A 12,500-nucleotide genomic window follows, 5' to 3' on the forward strand; every position below is an offset into this window, starting at 1 on the left:
GGCCCCTCGGAGAGCGCGGCACGGCGGCCGCTCGCCTCACATTGACCGTACAAGCACAGGAGAGGGGGGGAAAATAAAACGAAACCCCGAAGCGGCAAAAGCAAGGGGCGGGGAGCCCGCGCTCCCGGCTTTTTTCCCTCCCCCGAGGAGGGAAAAACGCACCTTGTGGCGCTTCGGGGCCGGACCAGGCGCCCGGGCTCGCTCCGACCTCGGCGCGGAGGAGGCCCGCCGCGCGCCGCCGGGAACGTGCCCCGAACCCGGCCTCGCCTCGCGTGCACGGGGAAATAAAACCCCCTTCGCTTCCCCACCCAACGGCGGGGGGGGGGGGTGTGTCTCTCGCTGGCCGCCCCGTGCCGTCGCGGAGACGCCACGAAGCGAGGCAGCGGAGACCCCCCCCCCCCCGCCCCGGGGAGCGAGGGGGGCCGGGCGCACAACCCCGCCGGAGGAGAGCGCGCGCGCGCCTCCACACCGGCCCCTCCAACGCCGCCACCGCTGCGGCCCATCCCGGACTTTCTTTTCCCCCGCTTTGGCCCCGGGGCCGAGCCCCGGCCGGCTCGCGCCCTCGGGCGGCTTCCTCTCGCCACCGAACCCCCCCCGCCGCGGGGGACGGAAAACGGCTTGCGAGACGGAAAGCCCGAGCCCACGTGGGACGCCACCGCGGCGACCCGCCGGCCCTCGCCGGGCGGCGCACCCGCCGACCGACAAACCCCAGCGGCACGAGCCCCTTCCATCCTCCCCCGGCGCCACCGCGCCGCCGGCTTCGCTCGCTCGACCCCTTCCGTGGCCCCGCGGCCAGGCGGACAGCGGACGGCGCTGAGCCGGGGGGCGGGCCCCCGCTCTCCCCGTTTCCACGCGGAGACCGGGGGTGGGACGCCCCCGGCTGCCCGCCCGTCCCCCACCCGGCACGCGCCGGGAAGGCGAACGGGGAAGCCCGCGGGCAGGGCCCGGGACCGGGACAGCCGCAGCCGGTGGCAGGGTGCCCTCCGGCGAGGGACCGGAGCCGGAGACGCCGAGCGACGCCCGCCGCCGCTCGGACGCGGTCACGCCACCCGAAACCGGCCCCGGACGGGGGGGAACCGGCAGCGCGAGACCGCCGAGGGCGCCAGGCAGGATCAACCAGGTAGCCGCAACCCGAGGCACACGCGCGGACACCCGCCGCACCGGCGCGCCCTGCCCTTTTTTCCCTTGGGTCTCTCTGAGCGACAACGGCCGCCACGGCCCCCCCTCCACCCTTCTCTCGCCTTCGCCTCCTGTCGTCCACCGGCTCCGACCCGCGGGAGCGGCATCGCGGACGCGGCCGTGGCGGCATGGCAGCGACGCCCCCGGCGGCGGGGAACGCGAACCGGGCACCTTGGGCAGGGAAGGCGGCACCGGCGCCCCCGGAGGGGACGGTGCCTCTCCGACCCTGGCGGGCCGGGCTCCTCCCGCGAAGGCCGCGGACGAGGCGGCCCGGCAACCCGCTGACGCGGCTAGTTCCCTCGCGTGCGCACGCAAGCACATGCTTCCCGACTCCACGCGGCCACAGAGGCCGGCTGGGGCTCCCCCGCCCCCGAGGCCGGCCCCTGGCTGCCAGATCCCGGGCACGATTCAGGCAGCAGCAGCGGAAGCGAGCGATACCGACACGCCCGGCGGGGAGAAGGCCCTCGTCTCTCTCCCCGCCTTGCCACGGGAGCACCGGGACGTGCTAGAGGAGACAGCGACCCGCGGAAGCGGGGCGCGCCCCCGGCACGCCAGGACCTTAGAGCCGGGGCGGCTCGCTCGGCAGCGGGCGGGGGTACGGGCCACAAAGCCGCCCTTCTCAGGCTAGAGGTTTCATTTAGGGAGGAACCCTCGGGGACCCCACCCGGGCAGGTGAGGCCTCACGCGCGGCGCCGCTTTTAGCCCCTTTTAACTTTCGCGACGCCGCCGCCTCGCTCTCGGCTCAGCCAACCCCCGCCACACGCAGCTGCTCGCGGCCGGCACCCGCGGGTACCCGGAACCGAGGACGACACCGGCGCCTCACGCGTTTTAGGACACCTGAAAACTCACGGGGCCACGCAGCAGTCACAAAGCCGGTTGCGGTAGACCGGTCCCCGAACCCTGCCCCAGCGCCGGGGGGGAGGTGGAAAGGGGAGGATGCGGCAAGGCACGCGCCGGGCCGCTAACGCCACGGCTCCCCCCCGCTCGAGCCGCTCGGGGCTGGGGGAACGAGGACGACACCTCACACGCGACGGGAAGCGAGGTGGAAAGGAAGACCGCCCTTGCCCTGCCGGCCGGGGGCCCTTTCCGACGCGACCCGAAAGGCCTCATCGATCAACAAGGACAGAAGGAAAGGAAGCCAGTGGAGGCCCCACGGCCTCGCTCTTCTGGGACAGACACAGCCACGCGCACCCGCCACCGCCCTCGGGAGCAGCCAGCAGGCACGGGGCTCGGCGTGCAGGCAACACGCCGGAGGAGCAAACGGGGCGCCCTCCAGAGATGGGGGGGGGGGGGGCAAGCTGCACCGGGCCGCACCGGCTCACAGGGCACCTCTGCCTCCCCGAAATGTGGGCTTGCATTTTCCCTCAAGCTGCACCGAGTTACATCTCCATCACGGGGCGCCCCTCTGGAGCCAGGAGGAAGCCGTGCTGGGGCACCGGCTTGCCCTCCTCCCCCCATGCCGGGCTCCATAGCATACGAGTGGCCAGTCACCGCCGCTGGCTTTTCCCTTAGATGCCGTGCCCCCGCGGGCTGCGGCTTTGGCCATGGGGGGGAACCCCCGTGAAGAGGGTCCAGTGCTGGGAACTCTCTCTGCCCCTTACCGGGCTCTCTCTCGCCGTGCCTGGACGGGCTTGCTTTCCATTCTTGGTGGGACCGACGCCGGCACCACGTCTCCCCGGCTTTCTCTGCCCCCGTGCCCCACCGGGCAAACTTCGCTTCGGGGGTTCCACACTTCGGCAGTGGCCGGCGCCAGCCACTCGTCAACTTTTTTTCTTTTCCCCTCTGTCGTTGCCGAGCCCGGGCTGGGCTCCGGCTCACGGACGAGCGAAACCCATCCAACACCGCTGAGGGTGCGCCAGCGGCCGCTCCAAACCGCCGCGCCTTTGTTCGGCCCCGCGGGTCCCCTCTCTGACCCGGGCGAAAGCCACCGAGAAGCCAGACGGACCCCTGCCCAGCCGCCTGGCGGGTGGCTTGGAGCAGCCGCTCGGCAGCGCTGCCCTGGGAGTGCTCGGCGTCGCTTGTTCCCTCATATACGGAACTGGAGGGCCGTCAGCTCCGCGAGCGCACAACCAGCCGACCTCCGCCCAGCGGCAGGTCACAGAAATCACGCCGGCTTGTACGATGACGTAGGCGGAGGCAGAGCGCAACAGCGACCCCTTGGCGACAAGCGCGATCTCCGCGGAGAGCACGTCTACTCGCCGAGGGAGAGCACGTCTACTCGCCGAGGGAGAGCACGTCTACTCGCCGAGGGAGAGCACGTCTACTCGCCCAGGGAGAGCACGTCTACTCGCCCAGGGAGAGCACGTCTACTCGCCCAGGGAGAGCACGTCTACTCGCCCAGGGAGAGCACGTCTACTCGCCGAGGGAGAGCACGTCTACTCGCCGAGGGAGAGCACGTCTACTCGCCGAGGGAGAGCACGTCTACTCGCCCAGGGAGAGCACGTCTACTCGCCCAGGGAGAGCACGTCTACTCGCCCAGGGAGAGCACGTCTACTCGCCCAGGGAGAGCACGTCTACTCGCCCAGGGAGAGCACGTCTACTCGCCCAGGGAGAGCACGTCTACTCGCCCAGGGAGAGCACGTCTACTCGCCGAGGGAGAGCACGTCTACTCGCCGAGGGAGAGCACGTCTACCTCCCGCCTGAGGGAGAGCACGGGGGGGGGGGACAAAGACAGGCGGCAGCAGCTTCGGTGAACGTCACCCGGGAGGCGACCGGGGCTGTCCCGGGGCAGTCCCGGGAAGCCGGCGTCCGACACAGGGAACCGTCAGCTGCCGGACCGGGGCGAATCCCCGCGGCCACGGCAGGGGTGGGGGCTCGAAGACAGCCGGCAGCCGCTTCGGTGAACGTCACCCGGGAGGAGACTGGGGCCCTCCCGGGACCGTCCCGGGAAGACGACGTTCGGCACGAGATCCCGGCCGCGGCCGGACCGGCTCGAAGCCTCGCGGTCCCGGCAGCAGCCGGAGCCGCTCGCCGCCTCGGGCTCCCGGCCCCCTACAGATCCGGCGACTCGTTCGCGGGCGGCGGGGGGAGGCAGTGGAGGGGGTGCGGGCAGAAGCGGCAGCGGAGGCGGAGGGGGGGGGGGGGGCTCGAAGACAGCCGGCAGCCGCTTCGGTGAACGTCACCCAGGAGGCGATCGGGGCCGTCCCGGGGCCGTCCCGGGATGCCGGCTTCCGCCACGGGGTCCCGGCCGCGGCCGGACCGGCTCGTATCCCCGCGGCTCCGGCAGGGGGGGGGGGGGCTCGAAGACAGCCGGCAGTCGCCTCGGTGAACGTCACCCGGCCGGCGACCGCGGCCGTTCCGGGGCCGTCCCGGGAAGCCTGCGACAGGCACGGGGTCCCAGCCGCGGCCGGACCGACTCGAAGCCCCGCGGCCCCGGCACGGGGGAGGCCCAAAGACTGGCGGCAGCCGCTTCGCTGAACGTCACCCGGCCGGCGACCGGGGCCGTCCCGGGGCCGTCCCGGGATGCCGGCTTCCGGCACGGGGTCCCGGCCGCGGCCGGACCGGCTCGAATCCCCGCGGTCCCGGCAGCAGCCGGAGCCGCTCGCCGTTCGGGCTCCCGGCACCCTACGAATCCGCCGACTCGTTCGCCGGCGGCGGGGGGAGGCAGTGGAGGGGGTGCGGGCAGAAGCGGCAGCGGAGGCGGAGGGGGGGGGGGCTCGAAGACAGCCGGCAGCCGCTTCGCTGAACGTCACCCGGCCGGCGACCGGGGCCGTCCCGGGGCTGTCCGGGGATGCCGGCTTCCGGCACGGGGTCCCGGCCGCGGCCGGAGCGGCTCGAATCCCCGCGGTCCCGGCAGCAGCCGGAGCCGCTCGCCGTTCGGGCTCCCGGCACCCTACAGATCCGGCGACTCGTTCGCCGGCGGCGGGGGGAGGCAGTGGAGGGGGTGCGGGGAGAAGCGGCAGCGGAGGCGGAGGGGGGGGGGGGGGCTCGAAGACAGCCGGCAGCCGCTTCGGTGAACGTCACCCGGGAGGCGACCGGGACCGGCCCGGGAAGCCATCGTCCGGCCCGGGATCCCGGCCGCGGCCGGACCGGCTCGAATCCCCGCGGCCCCGGCACGGGGGAGGCCCAAAGACTGGCGGCAGCCGCTTCGCTGAACGTCACCCGGCCGGCGACCGGGGCCGTCCCGGGGCTGTCCGGGGATGCCGGCTTCCGGCACGGGGTCCCGGCCGCGGCCGGACCGGCTCGAATCCCCGCGGTCCCGGCAGCAGCCGGAGCCGCTCGCCGTTCGGGCTCCCGGCACCCTACGGATCCGGCGACTCGTTCGCGGGCGGCGGGGGGAGGCAGTGGAGGGGGTGCGGGCAGAAGCGGCCGCGGAGGCGGAGGGGGGGGGGGGGCTCGAAGACAGCCGTCAGCCGCTTCGGTGAACGTCACCCGGGAGGCGACCGGGACCGGCCCGGGAAGCCATCGTCCGGCCCCGGATCCCGGCCGCGGCCGGACCGGCTCGAATCCCCGCGGCCCCGGCACGGGGGAGGCCCAAAGACTGGCGGCAGCCGCTTCGCTGAACGTCACCCGGCCGGCGACCGGGGCCGTCCCGGGGCTGTCCGGGGATGCCGGCTTCCGGCACGGGGTCCCGGCCGCGGCCGGAGCGGCTCGAATCCCCGCGGTCCCGGCAGCAGCCGGAGCCGCTCGCCGTTCGGGCTCCCGGCACCCTACAGATCCGGCGACTCGTTCGCCGGCGGCGGGGGGAGGCAGTGGAGGGGGTGCGGGGAGAAGCGGCAGCGGAGGCGGAGGGGGGGGGGGGGGCTCGAAGACAGCCGGCAGCCGCTTCGGTGAACGTCACCCGGGAGGCGACCGGGACCGGCCCGGGAAGCCATCGTCCGGCCCGGGATCCCGGCCGCGGCCGGACCGGCTCGAATCCCCGCGGCCCCGGCACGGGGGAGGCCCAAAGACTGGCGGCAGCCGCTTCGCTGAACGTCACCCGGCCGGCGACCGGGGCCGTCCCGGGGCTGTCCGGGGATGCCGGCTTCCGGCACGGGGTCCCGGCCGCGGCCGGAGCGGCTCGAATCCCCGCGGTCCCGGCAGCAGCCGGAGCCGCTCGCCGTTCGGGCTCCCGGCACCCTACAGATCCGGCGACTCGTTCGCCGGCGGCGGGGGGAGGCAGTGGAGGGGGTGCGGGGAGAAGCGGCAGCGGAGGCGGAGGGGGGGGGGGGGCTCGAAGACAGCCGGCAGCCGCTTCGGTGAACGTCACCCGGGAGGCGACCGGGACCGGCCCGGGAAGCCATCGTCCGGCCCGGGATCCCGGCCGCGGCCGGACCGGCTCGAATCCCCGCGGCCCCGGCACGGGGGAGGCCCAAAGACTGGCGGCAGCCGCTTCGCTGAACGTCACCCGGCCGGCGACCGGGGCCGTCCCGGGGCTGTCCGGGGATGCCGGCTTCCGGCACGGGGTCCCGGCCGCGGCCGGACCGGCTCGAATCCCCGCGGTCCCGGCAGCAGCCGGAGCCGCTCGCCGTTCGGGCTCCCGGCACCCTACGGATCCGGCGACTCGTTCGCGGGCGGCGGGGGGAGGCAGTGGAGGGGGTGCGGGCAGAAGCGGCCGCGGAGGCGGAGGGGGGGGGGGCTCGAAGACAGCCGTCAGCCGCTTCGGTGAACGTCACCCGGGAGGCGACCGGGACCGGCCCGGGAAGCCATCGTCCGGCCCCGGATCCCGGCCGCGGCCGGACCGGCTCGAAGCCCCGCGGCCCCGGCACGGGGGAGGCCCAAAGACTGGCGGCAGCCGCTTCGCTGAACGTCACCCGGCCGGCGACCGGGGCCGTCCCGGGGCCGTCCCGGGATGCCGGCTTCCGGCACGGGGTCCCGGCCGCGGCCGGAGCGGCTCGAATCCCCGCGGTCCCGGCAGCAGCCGGAGCCGCTCGCCGTTCGGGCTCCCGGCACCCTACGGATCCGGCGACTCGTTCGCCGGCGGCGGGGGGAGGCAGTGGAGGGGGTGCGGGCAGAAGCGGCAGCGGAGGCGGAGGGGGGGGGGCTCGAAGACAGCCGGCAGCCGCTTCGCTGAACGTCACCCGGCCGGCGACCGGGGCCGTCCCGGGGCTGTCCGGGGATGCCGGCTTCCGGCACGGGGTCCCGGCCGCGGCCGGACCGGCTCGAATCCCCGCGGTCCCGGCAGCAGCCGGAGCCGCTCGCCGTTCGGGCTCCCGGCACCCTACAGATCCGGCGACTCGTTCGCCGGCGGCGGGGGGAGGCAGTGGAGGGGGTGCGGGGAGAAGCGGCAGCGGAGGCGGAGGGGGGGGGGGGGCTCGAAGACAGCCGGCAGCCGCTTCGGTGAACGTCACCCGGGAGGCGACCGGGACCGGCCCGGGAAGCCATCGTCCGGCCCGGGATCCCGGCCGCGGCCGGACCGGCTCGAATCCCCGCGGCCCCGGCACGGGGGAGGCCCAAAGACTGGCGGCAGCCGCTTCGCTGAACGTCACCCGGCCGGCGACCGGGGCCGTCCCGGGGCCGTCCCGGGATGCCGGCTTCCGGCACGGGGTCCCGGCCGCGGCCGGAGCGGCTCGAAGCCCCGCGGCCCCGGCAGCAGCCGGAGCCGCTCGCCGTTCGGGCTCCCGGCACCCTACGGATCCGGCGACTCGTTCGCCGGCGGCGGGGGGAGGCAGTGGAGGCGGTGCGGGGAGAAGCGGCAGCGGAGGCGGAGGGGGGGCGGGGGGGGACGATAGTGGCGGGGGGCGGGGGGTGCTCGAAGGCAGCCGGCAGCCGGTTCGGTGAACATTCGCCGGGGCGGGGGGGGCGACCTGTCCGTGCCCGGGGCAGCCCCGGGAAGCCGGCAGCCAGCACGGGGTCCCGGCAGCACCTGTTCCCTGCCCTGGGACTTGCCGTGCCCGGCGGCCGGTTGCCGGGTGGGGGGAGCGATGAGAGGCGGGGCGCAGCGGCCGGGGCAGCGCCGGGCCGCAGCGGGGGGCTGGGCGGGTGGGGTAGGCGTCGAGCGGCAAGCCCTCGGCTGCAGCGAATGTTCGGCGGTGCGGGGCGGGGGGGGGACGGGACGACACGTTGGGGGCGCCGAGTCCGAGCCACCCCCGGCCCCAGGGGCGGCCGGAGGGGGAGGCCGGTGCCTGGCCCTGGGAGCTGCTGGGCGCCGGATGGCCGAGGGTGCGTCAGAAGCCGCCCGAGCGGTCGAGCAGGTCCTCCAGAAAGGCCTAGGGTGGCTTCGAGGGCCCCGGGAGCAGTCGAGGGAGGCCTCCAGGCAGGTCTGGAGTGGATGGGAGGCCTTCCAAAGCAGACAAGGGAGGCTGCCAGCGGGGCCTAGGCTGGCACTGCAGCCTGTAAATGGTTGGGGGGGGGGCCTCTGGTGCGGCCTGGAGTCTCTGGGTGGCGTCCAGAGAGGTGCAAAAGATCCTCTGGTGCGGCCTGTGGTGGCGGAGAAGCCTGCAGAGCGTGCGGGGGAGGCTTCTGGTGCGGCCTGGGGTGGGTCGGAAGCCTGCAGAGCGTGCGGGAGAGGCTTCTGGTGCGGCCTGGGGTGGCTGAGAAGCCTGCAGAGCGTGCGGGAGAGGCTTCTGCTGCGGCCTGGGGTGGCTGAGAAGCCTGCAGAGCGTGCGGGAGAGGCTTCTGCTGCGGCCTGGGGTGGCTGAGAAGCCTGCAGAGCGTGCGGGAGAGGCTTCTGCTGCGGCCTGGGGTGGCTGAGAAGCCTGCAGAGCGTGCGGGAGAGGCTTCTGCTGCGGCCTGGGGTGGCTGAGAAGCCTGCAGAGCGTGCGGGGGGAGGCTTCTGTTGGGGCCTGGGGTGGGTCAGAAGCCTACAGAGCGTGCGGGAGAGGCTTCTGGTGCGGCCTGGGGTGGGTCGGAAGCCTGCAGAGCGTGCGGGAGAGGCTTCTGGTGCGGCCTGGGGTGGCTGAGAAGCCTGCAGAGCGTGCGGGAGAGGCTTCTGCTGCGGCCTGGGGTGGCTGAGAAGCCTGCAGAGCGTGCGGGAGAGGCTTCTGGTGCGGCCTGGGGTGGCTGAGAAGCCTGCAGAGCGTGCGGGAGAGGCTTCTGTTGGGGCCTGGGGTGGGTCGGAAGCCTGCAGAGCGTGCGGGAGAGGCTTCTGTTGGGGCCTGGGGTGGCTGAGAAGCCTGCAGAGCGTGCGGGGGAGGCTTCTGCTGCGGCCTGGGGTGGCTGAGAAGCCTGCAGAGCGTGCGGGGGAGGCTTCTGCTGCGGCCTGGGGTGGCTGAGAAGCCTGCAGAGCGTGCGGGGGAGGCTTCTGGTGCGGCCTGGGGTGGCTGAGAAGCCTGCAGAGCGTGCGGGGGAGGCTTCTGGTGCGGCCTGGGGTGGGACGGAAGCCTGCAGAGCGTGCGGGAGAGGCTTCTGGTGCGGCCTGGGGTGGGTCGGAAGCCTGCAGAGCGTGCGGGAGAGGCTTCTGGTGCGGCCTGGGGTGGGTCGGAAGCCTGCAGAGCGTGCGGGGAGAGGCTTCTGGTGCGGCCTGGGGTGGCTGAGAAGCCTGAAGAGCGTGCGGGAGAGGCTTCTGGTGCGGCCTGGGGTGGCTGAGAAGCCTGCAGAGCGTGCGGGAGAGGCTTCTGGTGCGGCCTGGGGTGGCTGAGAAGCCTGCAGAGCGTGCGGGAGAGGCTTCTGCTGCGGCCTGGGGTGGCTGAGAAGCCTGCAGAGCGGGCGGGGGAGGCTTCTGTTGGGGCCTGGGGTGGGTCAGAAGCCTACAGAGCGTGCGGGGGAGGCTTCTGGTGCGGCCTGGGGTGGGTGGGAAGCCTGCAGAGCGTGCGGGGGAGGCTTCTGCTGCGGCCTGGGGTGGCTGAGAAGCCTGCAGAGCGTGCGGGGGAGGCTTCTGCTGCGGCCTGGGGTGGCTGAGAAGCCTGCAGAGCGTGCGGGGGAGGCTTCTGGTGCGGCCTGGGGTGGGACGGAAGCCTGCAGAGCGTGCGGGAGAGGCTTCTGTTGGGGCCTGGGGTGGCTGAGAAGCCTGCAGAGCGTGCGGGAGAGGCTTCTGCTGCGGCCTGGGGTGGCTGAGAAGCCTGCAGAGCGTGCGGGAGAGGCTTCTGCTGCGGCCTGGGGTGGCTGAGAAGCCTGCAGAGCGTGCGGGAGAGGCTTCTGGTGCGGCCTGGAGTGGCTGAGAAGCCTGCAGAGCGTGCGGGAGAGGCTTCTGCTGCGGCCTGGGGTGGCTGAGAAGCCTGCAGAGCGTGCGGGAGAGGCTTCTGCTGCGGCCTGGGGTGGCTGAGAAGCCTGCAGAGCGTGCGGGAGAGGCTTCTGCTGCGGCCTGGGGTGGCTGAGAAGCCTGCAGGGCGTGCGGGAGAGGCTTCTGCTGCGGCCTGGGGTGGGTGGGAAGCCTGCAGAGCGTGCGGGGGAGGCTTCTGGTGCGGCCTGGGGTGGCTGAGAAGCCTGCAGAGCGTGCGGGGGAGGCTTCTGGTGCGGCCTGGGGTGGCTGAGAAGCCTGAAGAGCGTGCGGGAGAGGCTTCTGGTGCGGCCTGGGGTGGCTGAGAAGCCTGCAGAGCGTGCGGGGGAGGCTTCTGGTGCGGCCTGGGGTGGCTGAGAAGCCTGAAGAGCGTGCGGGAGAGGCTTCTGGTGCGGCCTGGGGTGGCTGAGAAGCCTGCAGAGCGTGCGGGGGAGGCTTCTGGTGCGGCCTGGGGTGGCTGAGAAGCCTGCAGAGCGTGCGGGAGAGGCTTCTGGTGCGGCCTGGGGTGGCTGAGAAGCCTGCAGAGCGTGCGGGAGAGGCTTCTGCTGCGGCCTGGGGTGGCTGAGAAGCCTGCAGAGCGTGCGGGAGAGGCTTCTGCTGCGGCCTGGGGTGGGTCGGAAGCCTGCAGAGCGTGCGGGAGAGGCTTCTGCTGCGGCCTGGGGTGGGTCGGAAGCCTGCAGAGCTTGCGGGGGAGGCTTCTGGTGCGGCCTGGGGTGGGTCGGAAGCCTGCAGAGCATGCGGGGGAGGCTTCTGCTGCGGCCTGGGGTCTCTGTGTGGCCTCTAGAGAGGTGCAAAAGACCCTCTGGGTTGGGCTGGGGTGGCTCTTGGACCCCTGCCACACAGTGGAGAGAGGCCTCCGGCCCGCCACCTGTGTCCCTGTGTGCCTGAGTGCCTGTGTCCCTGTGTCCCTGTGTCCCTGTGTCCCTGAGTGCCTGAGTGCCTGTGTCCCTGAGTGCCTGAGTGCCTGAGTGCCTGTGTCCCTGTGTCCTTGTGTCCCTGTGTCCCTGTGTGCCTGAGTGCCTGTGTCCCTGTGTCCCTGTCTGTGTACCTGTGTGCGAGAGTGTCCGGCACGCCACCCAGCGGCGGCGGGCAAGCAGGTAGGCGGGTGGGCGGGCCGGCGAGGGCCAGTGTGAGTTTGGGGGGTGGGAGGGGAGGCGGCAGCTGGAAGCGTCAGAGGAGGGGGCGTGGCTCCGGCTGGCCCCGGGAGCAGGTTCCCGGGACCGGGACCGGCTGGACCCGGCGGGTGGTTGATCCCGGGGCGGGGGGCAGAGGCGGCGGGAAGCGGCAGCTGCGTGTGCGGCGGGGGGGGTGGAGGGCGAACCGCGGCGGGAAGCGGATCCTTCAGAGCAGGTTACGGGGGCGGGGACGGACGACACCACCTGTCCCCGCCCCGGGACGGGCTGGACCCGGCGCCCTGGACCCGGCGCCGTGTACCCGCCGCCGCCCCCCGCCGCCGCCCCCCTCCGCCACCCCGGGACCCCGACGTTTTTTGGCGCCCGCGCCTTTTTTTGCTCCCCGCCTGCCCGCGCTGCCCCGGGCCCTCCCCCGGGGCGGGGCGGGAGGGAGGGACGGACGGACGGGTAGCCGGGGATCTCCGAGCACGCGCCACCAGACCGAGGCGGGTCCCGGCGGCTGGCGGCGGCGGCGGCGGCGGCGGCGGCGGCGGCGGCAGCAAGCGACGGCGGGGGGGGGCAGGCTAGGGAGAGAGGGGGAGCGGCATGCGGTAGGGCTGGGGGGTTTGTTTCGGGGGGGAGGGGTGGGGGGGGGGGTGGCAGCGGTCAGCGAGAGCGGGGAGAGGGGGAGCGGCATGCGGTAGGGCTGGGGTGTTTTTGGGGTGGGGGCGTTGGGGGGATTAGCGGGCGGGCGGGCAGCCGAGCCAAGCGGCAAGCCGGGGGGGCGGGCGAGGGCGGCTTTAGGGCCGGAGGAGCGGAGCGCAACCTCCCCCGTGCAGGCTCCAGCGTGGAGAGCAGCAAGTTTTTGGGGACGGGGGACGACGGACGGGAGGGGCAGCGGCGAGAGGCTAGCTGCGGCAAGGGGCACCGGCACGGCCGCCCTAACAGCGCCGCCTCGGTCGCAGGGGTTAGAGAGCAGCCGGGCAGCCCGGGAGGGAAGCGGCAGCCCGCGAAGGGGGGAAGGGGGGGCTCCGCGCAAACCGCTAACGGGAGCCGGGGGGTGTGGGGAGCTGGGGGTGGCAGCAGCGGCAAGAGGCAACGTCGGGAGGGGGGGCTCCGCGCAAACCGGTAAC

This window comes from Melanerpes formicivorus, unplaced genomic scaffold (genome assembly GCF_026170545.1).
Source record: "Melanerpes formicivorus ecotype bairdi unplaced genomic scaffold, bMelFor1.0.p_v2 SCAF_196, whole genome shotgun sequence".
Taxonomy (NCBI): Eukaryota; Metazoa; Chordata; class Aves; order Piciformes; family Picidae; genus Melanerpes; species Melanerpes formicivorus.